The sequence below is a fragment of the Cyanistes caeruleus genome, chromosome 5, assembly GCF_971803275.1.
Source record: "Cyanistes caeruleus chromosome 5, bCyaCae1.hap1.1, whole genome shotgun sequence".
NCBI classification, from domain to species: domain Eukaryota; kingdom Metazoa; phylum Chordata; class Aves; order Passeriformes; family Paridae; genus Cyanistes; species Cyanistes caeruleus.
In genome coordinates this window covers 41,722,924-41,747,079 of record NC_141705.1, presented here as the reverse complement: position 1 = coordinate 41,747,079, position 24,156 = coordinate 41,722,924, and the positions used below count along the sequence as shown (strand labels likewise).

General features: G+C 34.8%; 1 long non-coding RNA gene across 2 annotated transcripts in view; it reads left to right on the top strand.

Moving 5' to 3' along the window:
• The window catches only part of LOC111927854 (uncharacterized), a 59,238-nt gene extending 35,501 nt beyond the window's left edge, over positions 1-23,737 (top strand). Inside the window, exons 2-4 of one of the 2 annotated variants that reach the window (XR_015287476.1) lie at positions 10,247-10,356; positions 21,705-21,915; positions 22,410-23,737. This is a non-coding gene — a long non-coding RNA (uncharacterized LOC111927854). Of the gene's footprint in view, positions 1-10,246; positions 10,357-21,704; positions 21,916-22,014 lie in introns of both variants that reach the window. The other variant, XR_015287477.1, reaches the window with a different exon arrangement.
• Positions 23,738-24,156: the final 419 nt, after the last annotated feature.

The following is a 24,156-nucleotide window of genomic DNA, read 5'->3' as shown; positions in this document are numbered from 1 at the left end:
GGTTTAAGATAGAATTTCTGTTTCATAAAAAATAGAATATATAAACCATATGTTGTAAATACTTAATGAGAAATGTTTATATCTTGATTTTATATTTGATTGAGAATGATTTCTCCCATCCCATTTTGGACAGAGGAGTTTGCTTATTAAATGAAATAACAAGAATACAGGAGTTACAGGCTGGTGGCAGTGCTATTCCTGTGCCTAATATATCTTACAAGACACTGAAATGCTGCCTGTGGGGGATATTCCTAAGAGCACATTTTCACAGCTGTAGCTCCACTTTGCTTTTTTTATGTGTCTTGCCAATTTTAGCTTTAACATGTTTAGCAGGGTTTTAATTTCACCTGTTCATTTCAAAATTGCAATGAATTCTATAGCTAATACAGAAGAAAACCCCAGAAAGATGCTTGTAAACACAGACAAAGCCTGATAAATTACAAGACAACAGGGGTTTTCAGCTACCAAGCTGTTTGAGCATGTAGTCAGAGGTTCATCACACAATGATTATTTTGATTAATTGTTTTTATTTGGTTCTTTCCTCTAAATTTACAGAATGAGAATGAGAGGCTTATATGGTGCTTGAAATTACTTTATTTTAGTGTAAAAAATAATTGGGGTAGAAGTTGAAAAATTGAGAGCCTCTTTTTTTTTTTGGTACAAATTGAATGTATTTGAATGGGGAAAAAGATGACTATGCTTTGTATAATCCTCTGTCACATCGATGTTACAATGCAAAATAGTATTTGAAGTTCTTTAACTTCTTTAGGACTAAACTTATGTCTTTGGAGAGCTATGTCTAATGATCCATCATTAATAATAAACATTTGAACAGCCTTAAGGGTTGATTTTAACTCATGGAGAAAAAAGGCTGTTAAAAAATAAGCTGTAAAAAGGTAATTCAAGTCATATAAAATTGTTCTCAGATCCAGATAATTATTTTATTCTGGTCTTTTTAATAATTGAGTTGTGTATTGCATCACTCTTTCCATTTCAAAGGTGCCTGAAATGAACCAGAAAGAATAGTCCTAGCTGACTGTCATCTTAGTGCCTATTTCCCCCAGCCCCATGCTGTTTCTTGTCAACTTGTGGCTCAATTCCAAGATTACTATTTCATTGTTAGAGAAATGGAAGAAAGTGTCCTGTCAGTTAGCTATTAGCATGAGATACCAGAAATCTTAAAAAATGTACATATTTGTGCATTGGACTATGGAACAGAAATAATCTGTAGCATTGAAGACTACAAATGTGACTTTTTCTCATGAAAGTAGCAACTATGTTCTCTTAAAATAAAATAAAGCCCCCCAAATGCTTAACTGATGTTACCACTGGCACTTTTTTTGATCTTGTCCCTCTGCTACGCTGCCACTGTCTTTTCTCAAGATACTGCTTTTCTCATTATGAGTCTTTTTCCAGGGAAATGGAGAAGGAAATTGAAAAGATAGCAAGACTAGTCTCTGAATTGGTTTTGCCATTGCTCTTCAGATTATTTGTTGAGATGGACCCAGAGTACCTGTTACCTTGCCAGCCATAAAGTAAATGTATTCAAGTTCTTTTATTGGTGAAATGAAGAACTGAATGGCTGTTCCATCAATGCACATCTCTAGTGCAGTGTGCAGTGTCCAGGTATGCAGGATCACTATTTCTGTGAAGATAACCTTCTCTTCCTATAACAAGAACAACTGCTCAGAGCCCATAGCAAAGTTTTTTTTTCAAAGGCAGAAAACTGCCAAACTTGAGCAGAGAAAGTCATGGGAATAGAAATGTGTGTAAAAAGGAAGGCTTCTGTCAAGATGAATGGATGAATTTCTCACCTTGAAAGTAGATAACTTTGAAAAACATGAGACATGCTGCCTGCTTATATTTTTTACAGTGAAGAAATTTAATCCAGATATGGTTTAAATGACCTAAATCCAAGCCCTTTATGCAAAATCAGACCCTTCTTTACTAAAAACCGAAATTAAACTCCTTTGAGTAAGGGCTTGTAAGAAAAATTACAGAAATGTAAGCAGGCATGATTGTAATGAAACTTGTGTTCTGATTAGTAAGAAAGTTCAGCAAGATCATGAATACAGGTTGTTTATTTGTTTGCTTGGTTTTGCTGAGGAATTAAAACTATACTAAGTTGTCTATCATTCACTTTGAATAATCAGTTTTTAAAAAAACATACCTTTTGTACTTTCTTCATAGAGTCAGTGAGTGTTGTTCTTTTAATGAGAGTTTTATTGTGTTTTTCCCTGCATGTCCCCCTTTCCATGTTATTTACTGTGAGAATGTGACCTTATTCTGGGTCATGATTCAGTTTAATCTTTTGGTATGATTTTTATCATGGAAGAGAGGACAATATATAATTGATCACAACATGAACAAGATTATTTTCATGAAGATTATTTGCTGTAATATTTCAGTAGCACACTGGTAAAGAACCTTTATGGTTGCCATTAACCCTGAGTACAGGGTTTTTTTATCCTTCCTAAGTTGCTGAAAATAATGAAAATAAAACCTTCTGCCAGGAAAAACTAGAAATGTCTGTTTATAAAAAAATGTTTAAAGGGCTGATAAACTCTCAAACTAAGACAGTGTAAACATGAATAACATGTACAGTTATTATGTTACTGTAATTTATGGAGAGGGGTTGATGGACAAAACATTTCTCATCTGTTTTTTCTATGGATTCTAAATTGCAGAATTCTACATAAACATCTCAAACACCTGTGTGCTCAGGCAGGCAGGTGTAGGAGAACTCTTGGTCTTATCAGATAGGCATACATTTCAAGAAATTTACCTTACAAGTCCAGAATCTCAAGGCCTATCTGTGCAGATGTAGAGTAAATTTTCTGCTCCACCAGAAGCAGCATTTCCTTAAGCATTTAAAATTGTCAGAAGTATTCTTAATAATTAGCAGAAGGTCTGTTAGAAAATGAGAAATGTGAACTACCTAGGCTTTTTCATGTATTGTCAGCCCAGATGTTACAGGAAATAAGAGAGATATTACTGCCTTCATTGGTCTGCTCTGATCCATCAAAATCTCTGTAGAGGAAATTTATGTTGATTACAAGTCTAATTACAATTCCTTTTTGAAATCTAATTGCTTGTAAAAGGTACAAGAATGAACAAGTAGGAGGTTGCTACCCTCTGTACATGTTGGGTAAAATTCCAGCTGGCAGAGCACTGCTTTCCTCATCTCATTTATCCTCTGTGCTTTTAGCTTTGATGTGAATATAATAGTAGCTTCTTTTATTTTTGGCCTGATTTGGATTCCACATTCTCTGGGAATTATTCCTGGTCTACAGAGATGTAAGGGAAAGAAAAATAGAACTGTAAGAATCTTTTAAAAGAATCAGGATCTTTTGGATATTTATATATATATATATATATATATATATATATATATATATATAATTGGCAGCTGATTCAGATTCACTGGCAGATTCTTTTTCATTCTGCACTTAGGACATGGCCAAATAAGATCTCTAGGAATAAAAAAATGTCTACAAGATTGCGAACAACATGAATACAAAGGGGTTCCAAGGTTATTCCTCCCTCAGGTGTGTAACTGTGAATGGACAGTATATACATGTATATACATGGAGGGGTCCTTTATCAAAGCTGAGATAGCACTGCAGAGTCAAGGAAACAGCAGAAGAATCTTGTGAATTCTGCCAGAATTGAGATTAGTGCCATAGGTTATAGAAACACTTTATGATGGTATGACCATTCTCTTTCAGAAATATCTATGACTGTACAGCTTATTGGAAAATGAGCAACAAAATTTTGGACAGAAGAAGTGGCATAAGTGTTGCTTGTAGATCTTAGGCCTTACCTGTCTCGCAGCCAGTCCCCTTAGTGGAACCTTAACCTGGGACTAACAGACATTGCCTCGAGGAAGGAACTCTCAGGAGAAGTTTTTTTTTGGCAATCCCCTTTGGCAGACTTTCCCTGGCCCTATGCATACTGAAGCTTTCCCTGTCAGTCCTAACTGGATGATCAGATAAGTCTTTACCTTGGACCAACAGCCATGACTCTCAGATAAAGGTTGTGGGGGAAATGTCTTTTCCCTTCTTTTTTGGCAGGCCTTTAGCCCTACTTACACTGCAGATCTAGGGTGTGTTGTTTTCTCAACCTTAATTCTATGCTGTCATCTGAGCCTTGACCCAAGACCTTTAAAAATAATTTTCTGCAGCCTCTTGATTTGGCAGCCTCTTTTCAGCCTTACTTGGCAGCTTTAGGCTTTGTTTACAAACTCTTAAGAAAAGTTGCAGGTCTTGGTGAAAGTTTGAGAGTGTGTTTTGCAACTTTTATTCTTTTAGGAGAATGTATCAGTCCTTCATTGTTATGCTGAATGTGCTGTAAATTCATATGTTGCATGCTGAATAGGCTGGCTGTTAGTGCTACTCTTCTCAAATACTTGTTCTCAGATAATTTAGTTTGTACTAAAATCCTTTCTGAGGGGAGATAGTTACTTTTATGGCATGGAATGAATGGAAAGGTCTAAATTCCTTTAGATGAACATATGTGGTATCTAAAAGTCTGTTTAAAGACTGTGTAAGGAAGATTGTCTTCTATCATCTAAATGCTATATTCTCTCAATCCTCTAAAGTAATTTTGTACCTGATTTTGTAGATGTTGCATTCATGATTCATATAGAACCAGAGTGCATAACAAGGATATAAGTACTTCTGTATTTTACTTTAAGGAAGGAGTGGTCTCTGGTGATTTGAGTGAATATCACTGTCACGCTTGTTTTAAAAGCAAGTGCAACTACATTTTAAACTTGAAATTTAATAACATATTTCACTAGATCACCTGTCAGAAAAAAATATATTTTCTCCTCTGGGTGGAGGGAAAAGAATCACCTTTGCTCATTAGGCACATGCAGAATGTAATTTCTTATGGTATGTCTGTTTTACAGGCAGATTTTGTAACATGGCTGGAGTGATAAAGCTCACAACATAATTCAAGTGGCAGGAGTTTAACAATTCCCCAGTTTTATTACTTAAAACATAACCTGATGGTGTTTCAGAAATTCATGACGTTTTCAAGTGCTGGGGATAAGAAAAAAAGTATGATAAAGCTACTTCATGTTGAAATAATCAGGAGAGGTGGAATACTAACCCATATGAGAGTGACTCCATTTGGGTAGGAAAAGGCCTAAAAATATATATGACCAAGGTAATATTTAAAATTATTAATTGTATTAAAATAGATTTTATATTATAGATAAGAATTATATATAATAATAGAAATTATTATATTAAAATTTAATTTTTGTAATTAAAAATTAGTAAAAGTAATAGCCTAGGAGGAATGTGATGACAAGCAGAAATGTTACAAAATTCCACAGTTCTGGAATTAAGAGGCAGTCCCTGAAACCACTAGGAAGTCAGTATGAAACAGGTACTTTTTCATGCAGAATGTAGAAATTCTGAAATTTCTCACTCCTGGAAGTTATGGAGTGGCAGAGTTTGAGACAAACTTTAGGTGTATGCAATGTAGGATGTCACAAGAGAATCTTCCACATTCTTAAATGTCAATCAGTTTCACGTTCTGGTTTGTTTGTTTTTTACTTAATTCAAGCAATACCTTTTCTGATAACACCTATCAAAAAAATTCATCAAAATAAATATATGTATTTTAAAAATATGAATAATCTATTAATATTTAAAAATTATTTTATTTAGACTATTAAAATGAAATATTCAATTTATGACCGTTTTCCTCAGAAAATATTGAAAAATCGACCTAAGTGTTTCATTCTCCTCTTCTTACACACCATTACCAGCAGTCAGATAATCTTATTGTTGTTCACCAGGGCCTTCTCTTGGGTCTCTTACAGAGGCTTCATGATGGTATGTCTTAGAAGAGACCCCTAAATATGAGGCAGCCAGCTAGAGTTCCACTGGTGGAATATGAACATCTTCAGTCTTTTGGAAATCCTTTATTTTTCAGTAAAAGAAGTCAAATTTTTAAAGAGAAGGAAGCATGTATGTTCTAGACCCAAATAATTAGCACTAAACAAAAAATTGATCAGAAATCATTTGGCTAAATTCTTTCCATGCGCGCTCTCTCTTGCAGTTTGCAAGAGTTCAAGATGGAGGCTCTTTAGAACATGAAAGGGAAAAGGGATGGTGGTTTTTCCACCCACAAAGGGATTGAGCTGCTCAGCAGAAGTTGCTCCAGAAAGCTGGCTAAAACTTCTCTGCCATTAAGGAGAAAACCAAGGATACATCACCTTTTCTTCCATACTCTGAGCTTATTAAGTAGCTCTTTTCCACCTTCATCCTGTGCAGGACATCATATGTGATCTTTTCATGAGGATTGTATTGTGCAAAATTGGTATGCATATTTTTTATGTCCACTTAGAATAGTACTGACTGTAGATTTTTTGAAAAGAAGATCTCAGAATCATTGCACACAGCAACCTGATTTAAATGATGGCACTGCAGTTTTTCACTTTTATTGGTTTTCTGTGAAAACTTGTTCTGCTAAGGGCTCTGCTGTTGACAAGATGATCTCATTTCTCTTTTTGTAAAGAGAACTTTCCAAAAGTTTGATTTAATAGGAAACAGTATTTATTCTACTTGCACTAGAGGCTTAGAGAGGATTTTATTTCATTTTACTTTTCCCAAAGTAAACATTTCCCTCAGAGTGGTGCAGTCCATTCTGAGAACAGCAGCAGAAATTGAGATAGTATTTGCAACAGAACCAATAAGGAGTTTATCTATACTTTTGTATCCAATCACTTTTTTGGATTTTGTCTAGGAGAAAATAATTTTCAACTCAAATAAATGCATAATGCCTATGCAGAGAAGGCAGTAGGCTCTAATTATCTTTTTATAGTTCCATTAAAACATGAAAGCAAGGATAACCAAAAGTATTAGAAAGAAAATATGCTTTGCAGAACACAGAACTTTATTTCTACCTACAAGAAAAGCTTAAGAAATTAGAAGAAGATTTTAAAGATAAGATTTCTTTAGTCACAAGCCACAGAGTGCAGACCTCTTCTTGACCCAGTTCCCCATTTTAATTTTTCTATTTTTTTTTTTTTTTCTTTTTCCTTTATATGCATTCTAGTTTCAGGACACTGACTTTTAACTGTCCATGTGAAGTGTTGCACAGTCTTGGGAGGAATATTAGTTAAAGTTTTGAAATTGGATTTGTCAACTGCTTTTTTAATACCCTTCTTCACAAAAAGTATTTGACAATAACCTTCTGGTTATGAGAATTAACTCATGATCTGAATTTTTTTTTGTCTGTTTCTCATTGTTATGTTTCTGTGGTGGAAATCTGTTCACTGTGAGTGACTCAGGTATAAAATGATGAGAATGATTCTAGGGTTTTTGTTCTCTCACTAATGTTTCCAGTAAATGAACATGGACATTTATGTATGATATTAAAGTAAATTTCCTGCAATTTTGTTAAAATAGATCTCTGACACTCAAAAAACCCCAAAAAACAAAAAAATACTTAAGTATAAATTATGTTCTCTATTTATTTGACATAGAGGTAGATTTCTCTGTTTCATTTTGTGTGGTTATTCCTAACCCTTTGATAGTATTGTTTTCTTAGCTTATGCTTCAGTGAAATTCTAGGAAATAGCCTGTATTTAGACTTGCAAGTATTTCTTCCCAGAAACCTGTTAGCTGCTGAGTGATGACCCTTTGTGGTGAAAACATTGATTTTCATATTTTAGCCATCTTAAATTAACAATTTGTTTCAGAAAAGGTCATACTTGTAATATAATTGTGACTTATTAGAAATAATTAAGCATTGGTTTATGTACCGGAAAACAAAATACAATGTAAATTTGTCTTCTCAAACAGTGGTACATTTTAAAGTTTCTTTTCATCATTTATGTGGTAATTGATTTCAGATTTTCTGTTTATTTTTCTCTAGGTTGCTCCTGATAAAATAAGTTTCAGATTCATTTTACACAGAATGTCCATCTTTGATGAAAATGTGTCTTTTACTTCTGATAATACTTGCCTTTCTAGGAAATGTAAAAGACGTATGCATATACCTGGCTGAGCCATAAAATGAGAATTTTAATTTATAATTATTTGTGCTTTGGCTAGTTCTCTCTGAAATGTTAGGAACAAGGGCTTAGTCCCAGAAGATTTTATTTCTCAAATTTTGATCTCAAGTAGTTTCAAAGCAGTCTTTTCTTGCAGTAAAGTCAGAGCATGTGATTTAATGTATTATTGTTGCATGCCATGGGAAGTTTAATCTTTTGTTAGTATGCAGCATAATAGCATATTTTCTTAGATCCAGAGCCTTAAAAGCCCTTGGTTCTCAGCTACAGAATGGAGTGCCCAAATGGAATTACTTCCTGACACGGTGCTGCCTAACTTGCCTTCAGTTAAAGTTTTCTGGGCATCTAGGCACCTACAGAAAGTTTGCTTCCATTTTATCACAGTTAGATGACCTGGCACGTGTTTTGTGTCTGTTCCAGACCCTCACAAAAGAGTCCATCAAGAGTTTACTGAGAGAGGCTACATTCAATAAGGCTCTTCTTTGATACTCCATAAGCATGTGCTTGAATCTCTTTATCTCAATATTGTAACTCCATTTTGTGAAGGTATGGTAGTCTGAGACCATCTGTCCTCAGAGTGTGAGGGATTTTACCCTACTTTTTCCATATATGTGGATGTCAGAGCTGGAGGCTTTTGCTAATTTGTTTGGAGACACTTGCCATTCTTATACTGAAATTGTTCCATTATGCTGTGAACAACCAAATTATTGTTGGAGCAGAAAAAAGCAAGTAAAACTGTTTGAAGGGATTTGGAAATTCTGAAGAGGCCTCTTCAACTCATCCTTCAAGACAAAGTCAATTTAGAATAGACAGATATTTTATTGAATGTACAAATCCAATCTTCATAACGGGTGTCCTTTCAGTTTGTTTTTTTATCATCTTCCAGAAGCTCTTCCCCTGCCCATGTTTCCTCTCCACAAGGTTGAGACATTTTGGGCTGCTGCAGTGACTAATGCTCTTCCTGCCTGCCAAAATCTCTTATGAAAATCCAGTAGACAGTTGTTATTCTAGATTAGTTATTTTCAACTTGCTGTGTGAACCTCTTTAGAAAATTCACATTAATCGTGTTATACAGAATAAAAACTTGCTTTTCTTTATGTACTCTGGATTTTATTAGAGACAGTTGGGACATACCTTGTATTATCTACAGAACAGATGTAGTATTACCTGTAGAAGAAGCAGAATTGTTCCATCTTCATGGTTCCCCTCTGAGAATACCAATTCCTTTTAGATAGAAAACTGAATTTAGTTTTTGTTCGCTACTTTGCATGGTCTGGATCTAGGTTAATGATCTCTAAAGAAGAGACTTCATCAATTACAAGTAATTTGGTTTAAACTCCACAGTTTTTTTTCAGCAGAGAATGTTCAGGTCTAATGATTACTTCAGAGTAAATTATTTACTGTAAGTGTATAATGCATACATTGTAATATATTTAGTTCTTGAGATACGCTGACTGTTAGCCTGAAATACTCAGTAAAAGCAGTAAGTCTATATTTAAAAGAGCTTTAGTTCTTTTCATAAAGACAAGGCATCTGCAAAGTCTATGTGTGTACATACATTGTAGGAGTGGGGCATTTAGAGGTTGCATTTCTAGCAGTCTGGTTCACTTAAAGTTAATTTATTTTCTTATGTAACTTGATTCCTTTTTACTGAGGCTGAAAAAAAATCAATTTCTATGATATGTCACCTCTTCAAAGTCATAACCAACACTGCTGATTCATGACATGATTACCATGCCTTCAAAAGTTCAATTAGCTCAATCTGAAATAGAGTTTCCAAAGGCAGTGTTGTCCTTTGAGGTAATATAAATGTCAGAAAAAATGTACTAGCTGAATAAATACCATCCACTTACAGTTAAATACTAAGACTGCAGATGGATTATGGCACTTAAGCAAATAGAGCCATATTGTAGAAAAGGTTGCAAATATGCCTTTCAACCCTGTGAGTTCTGTCCAAGAAGAATCAATATAAAAAATAGACTTGCAGTGTTCTAAAGTAAGGTGCTTCTCTAAGCTGTGTATTTTTGTGAAAATCTTTCTGCTTTAAAATCAAATGCGCTTGAATTCGTTTATTTGCTGTTGCTTTTTTTTTGTGTGTGTGTACTGCTGATACCCTTAGTTCTCAAGTTACACTAAACTTCAAATTGAACTTCACATAAATTGAGAAAATAGCATTACTTCCATTTTGAAAGAGTTTTGCTTTTTTGTTTACAGGAGCTTTGTCACCCACTGCAACATCTATGGATGTGAGCTGGGCTCCTCAACTTTGTGCATCATGGATACCCCTCTGGCTTTTCTCTGGAGAGGTGATAATTGCATGCTTTGTACAGTCTTCTATTAATCTGGTAATATGAAAAATGGATTTAGGATGATAGTAGTCACTGGAAAGGGAGATTGATAGACAAAGTGGTTTGAACCTAGCCCCAAGGTTACTGTATGTGTTTTTGCTAAGGGAACAGAAGAATATCCCCCAAAAAACTGTGAGCTATAGTGACAACTGTGATGAATGAGGGGGGTATGCTTGACTGGCAGGTTTATATGAAGGGTTTGAATGGTCTTGGATTGTGCAGCCTGCAATACGTAACAAAGCTGGCTTTAATCGTTTGCCTACTGAGCTTCAAAGACTTTCAGAAGTTGTCACAACAAGTTTCTTTTCAGAATGCCTGTTCTCTCCTTCTCTTTGTGTTGCTGAGTAACTAATGTGGTATGTGGGGTATACAACTTACTGTAAAAGATCCAAGGCTTAAGAATAAAAATGTTTGAGGCTTTCATATAAGAACATGAGGCAGTGGAAGTCTTCAGGAAAAAAAAAAAAAATCAGAAGCAATATGGTGATTGGTACTTGGATTTTTTTGGGATATGTGATTCGGTGACAGTGGGTACTTTGGAGCCAGTATACCTCATAGAATATTCTAAGAGCTGCCTAGGCATGCAATGGTGTACTCTGCCCAGACATTGTCAACATCTTGGTGTTTTTTCTATATCAGACACTAACTGAAGACAATATAAGAGCATTTAAGGAGACAGTAAGTGGAGGAAAAGCAACATGTTTGGTTTCAGCTTGTTTCAGCTGTGTTCTGCAAACCCATGTGTTGTGAAAAACATGCAAAAAATAACTAAAGTTGTATTTTTCTGCAGCCAAATTATGATGTGAGGGAATAGGTTGGGATTCCAGTGTACAGCTGAAAGTTATGGGACAAGGAGGAATAATTTAGTAGGGATGCTCCTCTTTCCAGCATTAAATCAATCAAAACAATGGTTTAGGTTCAACATTCTCAGCAGCAAAAATCCCTCCATGAGCCAAAATGGAGAACAGGACAAACTGTTCATTTTCAGTTCCTGTGCAATGAAAATGGTGGTGGTATTATAAATCAGTTTCTGAAAGCTGCTGGAACTATCAGGCATTATCCAAGATCTGCAATCTATATTGAAACATTATTCTCTAAATGACAGATTTTAATACTACTCACCATCATTTTTTCAACTTCTGATTCCTGTATCTGAGATGCAGAACTGTGATAATGACCTTTATTATACAGAATCTGGTGTAACAACTCAAGCATTTTTTCCAGGATATAATGGGTGGATTTGATATGAACAGCTTGCTTTTAGGTTTAGTGTTGGAAAAAGTAATTACTGCAAGTTAATTGCAATGCTGCTGGTTTTGTTTTGAACATAAGGTGACTATTCCAGCACAATTTAGGGTGAAATCTGGTTAGATTTTGATAAAATCCTGTGTAAATATGCACCTGCAAAAATCATGCTCTGTCTGATAAATATCCTGTATCCATAAACAAGAGCTGTAGTGGAAACCAAGCAAGCTTCATGTTTCTTACATTGGTCAGATGACCCTGGTACTGTACAAGATGGGTGTTGAAAGGAAAAAGACACTTAATTCTGGCTGAATGTTTTGGTTTGTTTGTTTGTTTTTTTTCCATGATAAATCAGCTTTTAATTTTGCCATATTCTATATTTTACTTTTTCTTTCTTAAAAAGTAAAGTATTAACTTTTTGTGGTTTAGGAATGGTACTCTCCAATTTAATAGTCTTGCCAAAATCATGCCACTGCTCACTTCTGCCCTCCCCCTCCAACTGGAAGCCCAAAAGTCCAAGATCATGGGTGGAGCTGACTCATAACATAGGAATTGGCTTTCTGATGATTTATTCTTGTAATTATCAGAAACATTAACGTGAGCGTCGAACTACAGGAGCTCAAATAAACTCCTGTATTGTTCACTAAATGGCTACACCTTTGTGCTGTCATAACTGGCTACTGTAGCAAGGATTGCAGGGTGCCAAAAAGAATTCTGACTTTAAGGGTTGAGGAAGAGATGAAACCAATTAATACTTGTAGGAAATATTTGTCATTTTTTGAACTAACTCAGCAAAAGAGACATAACTATCTTGATTTCTTCTTAAAGTAATATTCTCCAGGTTTTTGAAAACTGTCAGAGTAAGCGCGTTGATCTTGCTGAGAGATACCCGTTGATGTTTGTCATATGATGTTATGCAGAATATATGGTGTAGAACTACAGACATTTGGAAGAGCCTGTGGGACAGCTGAATGGAAAGTGTTTGTAAATCTCATTTATCAAGTATTAAAAGTATTACCATAGAGAAGATAGTGCTCTGACTGTATAAAGCAATGGGAAGCAGATACTTTTAGTTCTTTCCAAAATCTGATCTTAAGCTGTATTGGCCTCTTTGAAATGTTTCCTTTTGATTAACTCTGCCTAACTTGCACAGTGTCTACTTCATGAAGTTCTGAATTTTTTTTTAATTTTTTTTTTCAATACCAAGTGATACCACTGAACAATTTTAAAGCAAATCTATTATACCCCTTTTGATGAGGAAAACAAGAAGTTGGCTTTACTGAAAAGAAGTCAAACAATACTGAAAGAATAGCACCTCAATTACCTTATTGGACATAAATTAGATAAGTATGGAACTTGAAAAATAGTAATTTGTAAAGCGCCAAATAACTTGAATATAATGAACTTAGTGTAATCCAATCAAAAATATTTCTAACTTTGCTTTACATTTAGAGGTATTCTTTTATTTCAGCTAAGAATATTTTTAATTGAAGTGTGAGTCAGACTGGCCCCACGGTTATCTCTGTAAGACACAAGGAAATTGGAGAAAGTTGTAAAACTGATTGAAGTTCAAAACTGTTCTAAAGAATAGGTTTATCCAGAAACAACTACTTTGTTTTATAAGGACAAAGAGCTGGGATTTTTTTATGTTGACAAATCAGAAGCACTGCTGCCACTGAGACTGAGACACTTTGTTGATAGGTCAGTGCTATTTCAAGATCACACGAAAAGCTATCAGAGGAAATACACAAAGAAAGGGCATACTTTTGACTCTTTACTGGAGGTGACCAATAGCAAATACATTTTATGTGGAACTTGTAAGGAATGTGATTAATTTAGGAGGTTGGGCATGGAAAGAAAAATAGGAGCACCTGAATGTGGTAACACTTTGCATTTAATAAACAACTTGTGTGTAATAAGTGGTGTTACTTGTAATTGTAAAAGTCATATTCTGAAGCCTTTAACTTAAGATATTTTAGTGTGGCTTTCAGAGAGTCAGAGCTAAGGAAATGGAAATGATAATGTACTCCACAGCAGAAGTTATTCCTAGGCTTTTGGTTATGCAAGCTCTGAAATGGGGTTTATCAGTATTATAAAATACAAAAATTGTTAGAACGACCAATTTGGTATTAGATTAATAGCAAAACTAAAGATGCATGAGTAGAAAACATGCAGCATGAAATAAGTAAGAGAAAGTTGAATGACTTTCAATTAATCAAGTAATATTTTCCAAAATTAATGTTTACTAGATTTTTCTTTAAACCAAAACCAAACTATTAAAAATTTTATAATTTGCCAGTTGATTACAACTTATATAAACACAACAATATAAACAATATAAAAACAATATAAAGGTGCTATATGTTTCATGGTTTGCTAAAATTATTTTAAAACTTCTTGAAAATATTAGGGAACATGTAATTGAGCAAGTGATACTGTGCTCCCCTTGTTTTATGCTGTGGTAACAAAAGCTTTACATTTTCTTTTTTAAATGCTGTTTATCATTCTACATACTCTTAGCCATATTCTTTCAGCTTTTAACACTTTAATTTTTATTAAATAATTTCATGAATTATTGCTTTTTAATGCTGCAGTCTTGGATTTCTTAGGTCTTGTCAGTACCAGAGGTATCTGTATCCTTCACTGGTTAAGTTAATGTAGCAGCAGACTTAAGGGTGGATTTCTGATTATTTCATGCATTTTCTGAGATTGAGACATATCAGACAGGATGGCTCCTGTTGTCAGCTATTTTCTTACTCTCATCAGTTTAAACTTGAGTTTTTTGGTATCATTTGTATAGAATGACTTTAGATTTGATTTTTAATCCTCTGGCATCAATGATTGTGTGAAAATGAGCATTGGATAACACTGCAATCAGGTGAAGTCTGGATTAGTAAAGTATCAGACTGAAACACAGGGTATTCAGGCTCTCTTTACTCTTAGCCCAGTGACAGAACAGTGGTGAGACAGGTGTTTCATTGCTGTGTGCTGGACTTAGCCTGTATCTAAAGTAGGCATAATTATGCTAATGCAGGTGGAGTGTGTGCATTAGATGTTTAAAGCACTGTAGGAGAGAAGTTACTGTTAAAGGCATGATTCCTGTGTTGTCTCTTCAGTCTTGTCTGGGAAATCCCAGTCTAACTGCTGGACAACTGCAGTCTTTTGAATAATCTAAACTTTTAACTTAACATGTTTTTTGTTTTGCTTTGGTTTTTTTTGTTCTTTTTTTATTGTTTGTTTGGGTTTTTGGGAGGTAGCTGGGTGGGTTTTTTTGTTCATGAGTGTCTTGTTTTGTAGCTCTGTTCTTTCAAAGATGTGTATCTATATATGTAGTATAAAGAAAAAGCGGTGTACTTGAAAAACCTTATGAAGCAAGTCAGATCAGTAATCTAAAAGTGGTGTGGAAATAAACAGGTCTCTTCAATCTAAAAGTATAGCAAGATAAAATATACATATGTTAATTAACATGTCTAATTTTTAATCCTCAGTGAAGATGGTTCCCTTTTTCTGAAGTTCTGCCGGCACACTAAAAGTGTACTTATGGAATTAGGAGAATTGGACAACTAGAAATTTGTAAAATGCTAATGATACCAAGTTTTGAGTAAAAGCAGTATTACAAACTTTAATATGCTTCTAGTAAGTAGTAATAGTAGTATGAAATTAATTTCTTGTTAATACTCAAGTACAGCTCTTCTGTTCCAAACACTGCTAAGGTCCTCCTTGATCTTCCTAGTTTGTCATATGAAGAATTACTTCTCAAAATGTTGCTTTTGACCTTATGTTATGTTGGTGTGGCCTCCTGCAGTAGCTGCCAGCATACCAAGGTTGCAGCAAAGATTGACAGGACAGCAAAAGAGAACTAACTTCTCTAACCACAGCAAAACACAAGACTGTAGGACAGAAAATACCACTGTAAAGGGAAACTGAAAGGAATTTCTGTTCACATGTTAAAAATCTTGGATTCTGTTTTATGTCCCACCAGCCTGGGCAGGAGATGTTCCCCTGTCTCCAGTCACATTGCTGGGTGGCAGTACTGTTGAGGATGTTTGCTTTGTTTTCTTTCTTATGATGAACTTAAATAGTTTCAAGATGAGATTCTCATTAACTAGGAAAACATTAGGATGAAAGAACTTGAATACCACCTGTGTAACCTGTCAAATGAATTGATCTAAGTCACAATTACAGAAAGGTAATGCTCAAGGTGTGTCCTCAAACTTTAAATAGAGTGTTTGAAATCAAGTTCATCTGATAATGACTTGGTTGAAAATATTTACAGAGTCCAGGTAAAAAAGCTATATTCTTTGTCATCGATGAAGAGCAAATAACTGATTCAGTGGAAGAATGGTTACTCAATAGTTTAACTGGATGATTTAGTATCCTGTAGTGTAATTCTTGATATATCAAGTCTTCATTGCCTTAACAATTTTGATTTAAGTACCCTGTAATTGCCGTAAAAAAATTATTTCCCCCTTTTTATTTTGAAAAAAGGTTGGTGTTTAAGTACATTTGTTGTGGGGAAATAGAAGCAGACACCTTTCTGCATAATTTTTAGGAACTGTTACTTAAATTGCTGTTCAAAAATTCTGTCCATGTCTTGAATGGAAATTTTAATTAGGTTTTGGATGCCAGCCTTGTAATGGAAGGTGTAGTATACACAGAAGCACAGAGGCTTCTTGTACCAAAAATGTTAAATTGTTTTTTTCATAATAACTGACCTTTTTAAAGCATTTTAAAATGAGCTTCTTGGTTTCTTAATTTTATGTCAGATTATATATAAATTCTGTTGTTCTGCTTCAGAGAAAATCATGCATAATTTAGTAATAAAACAAATATGGTTTGTTATACTCTTTATAAAATCTCAGCAGTTCTAGCTCATATCTGATGTGCACGGGTACTGCAGTCACTAAGAGATGCCACAGTTAGTGTCCTGTAGTGCATTTCACATGAACCTGTGTAGTTCTAAGGGAGCTTTAAAATACATAGTACATGCCTCTATTCTTTTCTATAAAACATGTGTGTTGTAACATGAATCTCCTGAGGAATCTGAATGGTTTCTCCCTTTGTAAATTAAAGGGAAACAAAATAAAATCCTTCCTACAACTTTTATGATTCATATATGAACTAAGATGTGGACTATACTTGCTCGTCATTGCATTTCATATAATTAAAATGCATTTCTTTTCTATCTAATTGAGAATTGGGATAGCTTTATAAGTCTATTTTGCTGTCCCTGAGGACATTGCCAGTGAAAATGTAAAACCCACATGGTCTCCACAACTCTCTCCTAAGACAGTGTTTTTGTCTTGGAAGTAACACAGTGTAATATGAGATACAGCAGTTGCCAAGGTAACTGTTCTTTTCTCATTTGATAGCAGCAGGTGAATGGTTGCCTGGATATCCACAGTAATTTGCTGGGGCTCTAGTAATTCACGAAGGATGTACACATTCTTTTCCAGGCTTGTTTTTCTCTCACAGAAGCTTTGACTAAAAACCCAAGGTACATGATAAATATTAAAATATTATTCAGTATTATTAAATAATTATTCTTCCTTTTGTGCTGTGTGTTTAATATTAATATTTTAATGCTGTTTTAAATGCAGAATATTAGACCAAGATCTTTTTATATTATGATGGTTCTTTTCAAAAGAACTTTTCTGCTTTTTTTTTATAATCTTGCTTTGCTATTCCAAAACCCTTCAGAAATTTAACTAATTAACACTGTATTTAAGTCTGGAGGAAATGAGACAAATTTTCAAATGCAATTTCTTGGTTTGTTTTTATTTCACTTCAGTGAAATCAGTAAGATGTTTGAAAATAAGACTGGTCTCTCATTCTATTTCTGCTGCAGCATTCTCCTGAATTTCAAAAGAAATACACCCAGCAAAGAGGTGTTCAGATTTTATGGACTTTGAGAATAGATGAGAAAGTTCTCATGAAATGTGACATAATAATTATTTTCAGTGATTAGCATGTAAGTCTTCAGTGTGTCATAATCAAGTTTTAGGTTTACTGTATAAGACTTACAGTTTTATTCAGTCTGTTGGCAGGTCCAGAAAGAATCTGTTGCATTGTTTATAACTCAGCTTATTGGCTGATTACATACACAGAATGGGAAGAAAATCTTAACTTTGGGACAAACAGAATATGTTTTAGAGGTTTCACTTGTGCATAAAGTTGGCCATCCAAGCCCCTGAACATGTCATTTTTATGTGGCCTGAATTTCAACTGTTAAATACCTCAGAACTAAGCAATTTCCTCATGTAATCTCTAAATTTAGCACTTTATGTGAAGTAGCATTTCTTAAAGAAAAATACATCTCTTCACAATTCTGTTGCTGTTATGAATAATACCAATGTCACCAAATAATAACATTACAAACAAGCTGGCGGTAAATAAGGAATTAGCCAAATAAATCTGTCAGCATATTTATGAAGAGATGGACAAGACAGAGCCAAAATTGTTCTACCTTTAAGAATTAAATACATACTCTTAGTGGAACTATTCTGTATACTGGCAATCATGACATTCTGAGAGATTTGACTGAAATCTTGTGTTTATTTAATATCTATAGTTTTTTCTTTATGAGCACATGCTTTCTGGAAAGCAGAATTAGTGCTGGAAATGATATTTGAAAGCAGACAGTGAAACTGCTTGATAACAGGAGTTTAGTTTGCTTTCTTTCAGTTACTGAAATAAAATGGAGGGTGTGTCATTGTGTGGGATAGGCAGTTCTTGGCTCACAAGTAAATTGCTTTGCCTCCCTAAAAAGGGCTTGGAGAACAAGTAGGTTTGTTTTAGGCATCCATCTTAGCCAAGACTAACATCTGACAGGTAGACTCAACATCTTGACACCACTGTAAATGTTAATGTTAGCTCTGCTTTGTTTTGATAGCCTTGTCAGACACTTATTCACCAATAGTACTTATTTAAGTAATCAGACTCTTAGAATTAAGAAAACTACTGTAATTCTCAGTCTGGGGACACATTTTTACTGAGGTGTGTAACTTCAAACAGGTGTGATAGTTGTTTTCTTCTCCCTTCTTGACTTGACACTAAATCCTGTACCTCAAATGAATGACAGCAGTGACCAAAGCACAGATTTAAGATTCTGGACTGATTTGTAAGTTACCTGAAGTGCAGCAGTTTGTAACAAATAAACCTTTGCAAGACTTCTGGAGAAGCTTTCATTAAAATAATTTTAAAACATTTAATTATTAAAATAAATTTTTCTCTCTTCCTATAAAGATTTCCAAATTCAAGTCTGCTATTAAACAAAGGTGAACCAAAAGAATGTTAATAGAACTGCTAATAATTTCTGAACAATAGAAAGAAAATGCCTTATTGTTACACATTTATTCCCTTTGGTTCTACATATCATGTTTTTGATTTATGAAGTCTCTCAATAGTGAAGCAGGTTGGAAAACACTGTCCTTTTAAGCTGACAAACTTGTACTCTTATTTATTTCAGTAGGGTGAAAATTACCCTTTCTTCAACAATACCCTTGAAGTTTGCAGCTTCAGTACAGTTAAATGTTAAAACCAAATTTAACCCAACCACACATAGAGAAACAAACAGAACTGAGGGTACTTAGATCCTCCTAAAGTTGCTTTTCTCTGTAGTAAGTATATTATTTTCTCCCATAGGTGAAATAGAGCTTCTGGAAGCGGTAAGTACCAGGCATGTGTTTTCTTCTAAGTGACTATTGTTGCTGAGATGAATCATCAAATCATCCATGTCTTGTATTTTCAAAATTCTTCTTAGTTTATAGAAATAAAGGTTGGCACTCGCTGGGAATTTTAACCACTCTGGTGAACTAAACCTATGAGATACAGACCTGGGAGTCCAGAAAATAGCTTGAAAAGAATTCAGCATTACATTTTAATAGAAAAAGTGAATTTAATTTTTTTTCCTTGATTATTATGTTAAAAATTTGTTGCTTTTTCTGTGTGCAGAAGCTGCAGAACAGATGTAATATTTACAAAAAGATTAGCAACATAGTCATGTTTGAAAACATGGTAATATCTTGTGACATGAGTGATCTTTACAAGTTGCTAGAAAAACGTGTCCTGTAGCAAACTTCTCAGCATCTCACTTTATCTACTCTTCTTGTGGCTAATTTTTTGATATCTAAAAGATAGGTTGGAGGTCACTAGAGAACAACAGGTTGAGTTTGAACAACCTCTTTGCAGAAGAGTAAAATTATATATAAAAAGCTTTCTTAAGTGAGTTGTTTCTTCCTTAAAATATGAATGAAAAAGTTTTCAGGCTATGGATTGAACTTCTGTTCAATAGCAAATCAATATCAGATCAATTAAAATTATGTCTGAATGTCTTTGAAATTTTCGGTAGTGTTTCAGTATAACTGCTTTTATAAACACTTTTTTTTTTGTTATTGAAATGATACAGAAGCAATTTTACTGGCTATAATTTTTCCAAGGTAAGTTAGTTTGAGTTCAGGTAAAAGAGCTGTGAGAAAACAAATGCTTGGACTCGTGCAGTCAAGGAGCAGAAATGCATCATTTGCTCTGATTTAGTTCGAGGAACTAAAGTAGTAAACAGAAGTAAGTCCTGTGGGTGAGGAGGCAGGTTAAGATGGATTTTAGTTTGTTCTGGGTAAGTGGCTATACTGAGGTAGTTGCACATTTAACAGTGGATAGAAGTGAGCCCTGTGAAGATCAGAGCTTCTAAAACTTGTTTCTAGAAATAAGCTGTGAATGAGGTTTAGCAGGCAGTGGGAGCCTAGTGTGTGTGTTTGGGCTTCACTGCACAAACTACTGTGGCAGTAAATAATGTTATGGACAATGTGTGAATTACTGACTCTTATAAATGGCATTTATCAATGTAACTGGCTTTGAAAAGAATGGTTTTAAAGAATGGGTTTGAAATGAGTAATGTTTTTCCTATTGCTTATGATGTACACTTTAAAAAACAAGCTACATTGACTAGGGAAAAAAAAAAAAAAAGGTTAAATCACAGTTGGAACTTGTGTTGGTCCAAATGGCCACCACAGAACAAAAGCTGGTAAAATCCTTCTTTGACTTATTTTGACAACATAAACAGTACTTAGGGACTTCAAAATGGAATGTGTGCAAATGCCATCCAGTATAATGTAAAACTTCATCTCCAGCTTTCAGTAGGCATTCTCAAATTCTGTGTGTTGTGGCTAAATACAATCCAGGCATTTATGAGTGCAGATGGTGTTTTTAACCAGCTGTACCACTGTGATGTAAAAGGAATTCCTTGTAACATAGAAGGGCACCTCATCAGCTGAGGGGAATGCAAGGAGAAGTGATCTAAATGAGCCCATAGAAACATCTGTTGCAGTCATAAATATATATGAGTCTGTTCAGCTGTATAGAATTAAAATTATGCTTCAATAACACTTATTTTAATAAGCCATAAAAGAGATTGCATTGCAAATTATAGATGCTGACTGAATTTTAAAATGAAACTAATGCTTATTTTTGTGCTGCATTTTCACATCAAGATAACATTGTGTTTCCCTTAATACAGTTAGGAATAAAGCAATTTGGCAAAGGAAGTATCAGGTTTGCCCTGTTTTTTTTGTGAAGAGTCATAGTTTGGGCTAAAATGGTTAATAAATTTGAAATGTATTTTGTATATTACTCTTCACTTGAGAAAAAAAAAAAATTAGGAAACTATCTCCTCTTTTATCCAAGTGTAAAGTCTCTTTAACATTCCCATCATCTTGGAACTAGCAAAAATGTCTTTTTAAATGAAGCTCCTCATTGTCTTCAATGGTTAATGAATTTAATTAATTTATAAATTAGGTCAATTTTTTTGCAATACTTACAGTTTTAGAGAGCTCTTGTCAGTGCTGGTAAGGTCATGATGAGTTTCCATACACTTGAGATTAAAAAAGAGAATGTGTCATACCCATATTCTAGGGATGGGATTGTTTTCTTAATGGAAGAATTCCCATTCACCTAAATACGACAAATTTTCAGCCTCTTTTCATCTATTTCTTACCTGCAAAATAACTTTCTTAACATGTTTTTAAAGCTGTGCTTCTGTCAGTCCCCAGTAATTTGTCTTTCTGTTAATTTTGTTTTTCCAGAATGATCTTATGGTTTAACCCTGGCCAGCAACTAAGCACCACACAGCCACTTCCACTTCTCCCCTCTCCCTGCCACTGCCATGAAGGGAAGAGAACTGGAAGGGTGAAAGTATGAAAACTCTTGGGTTGAAATAAAGACAGATTAATAGGGAAAGCTAAAGCTGTGCACACACAGAGCACAAGGAATTTGTTTCCTACTTCCCAAGAGCAGGTAGGTGTTCAGCCATCTCCAGGCTCCATTATGTGTGGTGATTACCTGGGAAAACAGGTGCCATCACTCCAGAAGTCATCCTGTTCCTTCTTTCCTCAGCTTCATATGCTGACCATGATGCCAGACGATATGAAATATCCCTTCGGTCAGTTGAGGTCAGCTGTCCCAAATGTGTCACCTGCCAGCCTCTTGTGCACCACAGCCTCCCTGCTGGTGGGGTGGTGTGAGTAGTAGAAAAGGCTTTGACTGAGTGCAAGCACTGCTCAGCAATTACTGGAACATCTCGGTATTTCCCACAGTGTTTTCAGTGTGTATCCAAAACACAGCCACATACTAGCTACTGTGAGGAAAATCCACTCTATCAGAGCTAAAACCAGCACAAATTGCTAACTCCAGTCTTTTCTCAAGGTGGTTACTTGTGGACCCTCTTTAGAGCAGTGAACTTAATTAATGATGATTTTTTTTCATTATTCTGTTATCATTTTGTTCTACAGGTATAGCTTACTCTGATTTCCTGCTGCAAATCCTGTTTCCACTTACTGATCATCTTCAAGCAAACATGTAATACATGCCACAACCAATCTATCTCAGTCTAATCAACATCCATTTAAATGCGACACAGGTTTTATGTCTGTCTGGACTTGCCAATCTAACTGACATAATTTGGATTTATTAGAAACATTCTAAATACTGTTACACTGTCAATTAAAAATAAAACTCCTGAAGTAGTCTGGAGAACATGCAAGTTGATATTTAGCACTTATATTTTTAAAATAACCCATTTAACTATAAATACTGTCATTAATACTCGAAGAGAACTTACTTGCAATGCTTAGCAGTGTGTTAAAATTGTTTTCTCAGAATATTTGAATAGTGATTTAAATGAAACGTTGAAAAGTATTAATCTTTTTTATTTCTCAGTTAGGAAGACTACGATAATGAAAAAATTAATGGTCTGAAATTTGTTTGCTTGCACTACTCAGAGAGCAGCTTGGATAATTCCTGCTCCTTAAGGACTATTTCTGTCAGGCCTTGTTACGCTTGACTTGTATCATCCTTGGGAGCTGTTCTGTCAAACTGATGCTTATTTGATATATATTTAATTTCTCTTCAGTAAATTTGTCCAAACACATGCATCATGTGCACACGTGCCTGCTTGAATGCTAAGAAGATGAGCAGAAAGGGACACTGGGAGATGTCAATCCGTGTTTTAGGTAGTTGTGGCTGACTGACTGTATGCTGATAGGCATCTCCAGTTTGACTGCACCTTCTACTAACATTCACTGGGTCCTGCCTCAAGGTGGAGCTGTTATATTTGCAATGGAGATGAAGGCTTGAAAAGCGTTTTCTTCCCCCAAATGCTGTTTCTGATTTGAATAGAAGTATGACTTATATTGGTAAAGAAAAACGGCAAGCAATTTTCCTCCCCCTCAGCAAAAGCTGGAGTCATCAATGTGTCATGCAGGTGGATGGCCTACAACACTGACTTTTATTCAATCTGACATCACCTCTTGTAGCTTCAGGAAGATGCATACCTTTCACTTACAGTAGGTATCCAGCAGGATTATGACAATGTGCGCATTCCAGCTGTCAAAAGCAGCGCTGTTCTTCTTGTGGCCCTATGTAATTGGGAATGTTTTCCCAGAAGACAGTATGTGTGTGTGTATTGTGTTCTAATTAAGAATATATGAGACAGTTATGGCAGGCTGTCAAATCAATGGGACGCTGAGTATATTTTAGTCTCCATGCTATAGTCTAAATAACCTTTTAAGGACTCTGTTCCCTCGATGTGGTAAATAAATGCTGAATGTTTTATACTTAATAGGCCTTTGAGTAATGTGTTCCACATGGCTTTATTGCTGGAATGAGACCACCTTATCACTAAATACACAATAGTGACATGAGGTCATTTCGGCATGAAGAAATGCATAAATCTCATAGATGAATAAAGTCAGTTTATTATGAAGTTTAGTTACAGAGGAATACCCTAAAGTAAACCTTGGTGGCAAATTTAAGGAAAACGAGAGAAATCCATAAATACTTAATCTAGTTGTCTTTGACCTCTCAGTTTAATACTATGAATGTCTCAGCTGGATTTGTGAAAGTGATGCTTATTTCCTGCCTATTTTTATTTCTTTGAGTGAGAATACCTTTATTCTGATAACTTAAAATATTGGCTATATAATGCATTTCTAAAACTTCTTTTTTCATAGTATATGAAAGAAATTAGGCCAAGCCTCT